Source organism: Panicum virgatum, chromosome 1K (genome assembly GCF_016808335.1).
Source record: "Panicum virgatum strain AP13 chromosome 1K, P.virgatum_v5, whole genome shotgun sequence".
NCBI lineage: Eukaryota > Viridiplantae > Streptophyta > Magnoliopsida > Poales > Poaceae > Panicum > Panicum virgatum.
In genome coordinates this window covers 31,436,465-31,440,953 of record NC_053136.1, presented here as the reverse complement: position 1 = coordinate 31,440,953, position 4,489 = coordinate 31,436,465, and the positions used below count along the sequence as shown (strand labels likewise).

General features: G+C 46.2%; 1 long non-coding RNA gene across 1 annotated transcript; it reads left to right on the top strand.

The window, feature by feature from the left end:
* The first annotated feature begins 969 nt into the window (after window positions 1-969).
* Window positions 970-1,885, top strand: LOC120655896. The gene is made up of 2 exons (XR_005667755.1): window positions 970-1,362; window positions 1,647-1,885. It is a non-coding gene; the product is annotated as an uncharacterized LOC120655896 (long non-coding RNA).
* Window positions 1,886-4,489: the final 2,604 nt, after the last annotated feature.

The window sequence follows — 4,489 nt, the reverse complement described above, 5'->3', positions numbered from 1 at the left end:
ACGAGGCGAGCGTAGGCGCAGCTGGTCCGCGCCTTGCCGGGGAAGGGGCTTGGCGCGGCTTGCCGGCACAGGGATTCCCCTCTGCGTGGCAGCCGAGCTCTGCTCGCCAGGCAGGAACAGAGAACCGAGAGAGAGGGTAGAGAGAGAAGAGAGAAGTCAAACTGTGTTTGACTGAAAGTTTTTCCAAAATTTGCATTGAAACTCGAAAAAGTTTGAACACTAAAGTTGTTCAAAATTCAAAATCCTACAACTTTAGTTTCAGACACTTTTCAGTTTGAAGCTTCATTTGAAACTTAAAATTTGAAACTCGCGTGTGTTTGAAAATGTCCTATACGCTTCGTGATTCAAATTTTTCTTCCATTTTTGTGTGGCAACTTGAAAAACTTGGAACATGAAAGTTGTTCGACACTTGAAAACCTACAACTTTGATTTGAGGCAAAAGTTCATTCGAGTAATATTTTAAAAGTTATTTTCAACACCTATTTACGAGCTTTTGAATTGAATCGTCATTTCGTGTGACCGCTTTTAATTTGAAATCCAATTCTTATGGAAAAATTTCCAACATCAGCTAGGTTGCATTTTGATGCATTTTATTTGTCATCTCATGGTGAGTGTGAAGAGCATGCTTAGCAACATATAAAAGATGCATTTTACATGCACATACACCCATACATGCAACTATTTTGATTATTCTTGGTTAATGATGCATGATGACATGTTTAATTCCTCTTGATTAGCCTTTAAATTTTCTGGGCTGTCACAAACCCCGCATGTCAGTCTTCTCCATCTTCTTCCAACCTCCCTCCCTCTCGCCTTCTACCTCGTCCGAGCCGCCCGCCCGCATGAGTGCGCGTAGGGCTCCCTCCTCCGCCTGCTCCCCTCGCCACTAGCCCCGTGCCACCATCACGGCCTTCTAGCTCCACCCCCCACCACACGCTGCCCACCATGACCTGGTCCCAGGCGGACCCCGTGAGCATGTTGCGGCCTTGCGGGAGAGGTCGAGCGAGACGAGGGAGCACGGGAGGGAATAGGGACTGGAAGCTCCCCAGAGAGCGCATTGGCGGAGAGGTCGAGCACGCCGAGGTAGCGAAGGAGCGTGAGCGGCGCCGCCGGGAGCATGTCGGTGAGGTTGAGGCCCCGGCGAGCTCGGCGACGGAGGGGGCGCGTGGGTCCGGGTGGAGCGAGAACACGGCAAGAATTCTGAGAAACGAATCTGGCGGTGCCAGCCTCAGAAGGGAATCATTGACGGCGGTGGCATCGTCATCACTGGCGTAGGGGATCGACCACTGCCCCGGCCCCGACCCCAGCCCCGGCTCTGGCCGCCGCTGCCAAGCTCCTCCATGGGGAATCTTTTGAGATATGGTAGTAGGTTTTTGCTTGCTAGAATGTTGTTGATTACAGTATGATTCAGAGTTGTTGCTGGGTTTGCTGTATGAAATTATCTTGTTGATAGCTTGAGTGTATACTAGTATTAGAATGTGGCACTGAAATGCCAATCTGATTGCTACTGTTATCCATAAATTTTAAAATCATGCATGGTCTCTTTATCTGAAATTGCTTGCCGTATTTCTTCCGAATGATTTCTCTTTTGTTATTTGTTTATTAATTAATTATAGATGCCTGAAATTCTGTCGTCTGTCCTGCAGCTTTCTCTGAAGACAGAGAGGGAAAAGAAGTGTGAGAAGTACTTCCCCATGAGGAAGTATGCTATCAAGGCCTAGGTCAGAACTGTGAGATGTTCCTAGCATATCATGGCCTGTTTCTTTGCCTAGGAAGTGTTTTAAGTTTTGGTTTGTATGGACCTTTGCTATGTGTTGAAAGTACGGTACATCCTCTGTTACCTCAAATACCTAGATGGGTTTAAGGGGCAATTCGTATTGGCAATGAAACCTGGCATGCTTGGTGTGATATGTTCCTGTGTACAGTTGTATTGCCAGATGCTGGCAACGACTTTTGCGTAGGCTCGGAGAACGCATTATCACGGACTCTCTGTTGGCGCCAGTTAGCTGCTCAGGTTTAGTGCCACCTTGCCTATGGAAGGGGGCCACGACCATCTTATAAGGGAGAGTATCCCTCTCCTATCAGTCCGGACTTTTGGGAGGAAGTGGGCTCTTGCCTTGTAAGTGGGCCATGTGCGCATAAATTTCTAAACATATAGACGAGTGTTGGGCTAGGCCTGAGTGGACGCTAACAATTGGTATCAGAGCTAGGCATTGCCATGCCCACCTAGGGGACTTCCCAGGGGGATGGGATGTCACGGACCCTCTGTTGGCCCTAGTTAGCTGCTCAGGTTTAGTGCCACCTTGCCTACGGAAGGAAGGGGGCCACGACTATCTTATTATGGAGAGTATCTCTCTCCTATCAGTCCGGGATTTTGGGAGGAAGTGGGCTCTTGCCTTGTAAATGGGCCGTGTGCGCATAAACGTCTGAACATATGGACGAATGTTGGGTTGGGCCTGAGTGGACGCTAACACGTATTATGGCAGATTTTCTCTTCTCTGGTTACAAACCACTACGGAATCACAGTAGCTTCAAAGTGTAGGCAAGCCATATAATTTATAGATCCCTTCTAGTTTCAACTTTAGTGATATCACGTGCCCTTTGGATGTTGATCCGATGCCTCAGATAAAATTTTCATAGTTTGCACGAAAAGGTTGGTTTGCACCTAATATGTTCCTATAGAATAGACGACGATGCAAGGAGCAACCTCCTTAGGTCAGGTCCAAGACAACCGGTAATCTCAATTTAAAAGGCCAAGCTCCTCTTCACAACACACCGTACGCAGTAGGAATGACGATAAGGCCAACGCCCGGTAGCGCGGAGATCTGGAGGGGAGCCACCAAGCTGGACGAGGATAGGAGCTTGTAGAGTGGAGCCAGAGGAGACGTGTTTTGGATGACGGACGGTAGGGAGGCAGGGAATGTGAAGGGGAGGGGAGGGGTGATGTGGAAAACTAGTAACGCGGTTTGACTGATTAAAATTATAAATCTTGTTTTTTCTATGGCAATAAAATTCCAAACCTAATAACGTGGAATCTGGACTGTAATGACCAAATGCAGAGGATCAGTAGTACTATTCGTCGAAATACTACAAGGTACATTTGTCACAGTCCTGGCGTGGACACCGTCGACCTGAGTACCACAAAGAAAACGGAAGGACAAGTTTACAACATGATGGGGATATATTAATTAGTTCCCAAAAAATTTCTTACAGTATCCGTCACATCAAATCTTCGGACACATGCATGAAGTATTAAATGTAGTTGAAAAATAACTAATTATACAGTATAATTGTTTCATTACAAAACCCAAACTTTTTCGCGAACTAAACACAGCCTATATATCGGGTTTGGATCTTCCACTTTATTGTAGGTTATTTGGCTTATTCTAGAAATAATTGTGCCATAACAGAAAGCGAGACACGTAGTGACCTTTTCTCGTTCGTATGATTTGGCAATTTAGTCTATCAAACGTGATTTATTAACAGGGAACATATCAGATGCAAACCAATCTCTCGGTGCAAACTATGAAAACTTCAATCTGAGCCATCAGATCAACATCCAAGGGGAGGTGCGCAGAGAGGTGGGAGGGGGCATTTGCAAAAGTGTGATTACCCAATCCAAGAGCGGATCCAGATTATAAAATTACCCAATCTTCCATACTCCTTGGATGTTGATCTAATGACTCAAATTGAAGTTTCCATAGTTTGCACGAAGAGATTGGTTTTCACCTGATATGTACCTTTATTAACATAAGGTTTGTGCATAAGCAGCACATCTCTCTCGACACCGGTGTTTTTTGTTGAAGTAATCAGCAGGAGCATTGTTATATCATTTAAGAGAGGAAGCCCGCTATGTGCGTTGTTGATGATCACCTCTTTTGAATATGCGATCTGCAGCAGCCACAAAATACTTTGCCGTGTGCTTTGCTTTTCCCCTTGGCCCTTGCACCACTTCCACAATGCAACTTGTTGCCATGTGCCTTTCATGGTATCGACATTTGTGGAAAAAAAATCATTAATTGGCACATGCATGAAAGGAACCGGTGGACTGGCGATTGACACAGATTGAACTGGCTGCCATTAATTTCATGGTAGAACGAGGAACCTTCCTGGCACAGGGGTCATCACCAAGTCCTCCAGGAATCATCACCTAGTCCACCTTATTAATCAATTCCATCGTCTCGTACTAGCACAACTAGTCATGAAAGGTGCTCTCCACCCGCCGGGCTGTACCGTGCATGCCTCAAGTCGTCTTATACTGGTCGATCAGAGGATGCAATTTGAACGTTAGTTTGTCAGTGTTACTAGTTGTGCAAATGTCGGAAGACGAAGTGGAGACCAACCATTTTTTTTGGCATCCATTTTTTGACATGTTTGGTTCAGGGATAAGGTGGAATGGATTCATCACCAAAGGTAATATTCCCCTATGATCCGGGATGAGCCGGCCCCTTCCCTTGGAATCTTGAGGCCGGGATGGGCTCGTCCCATT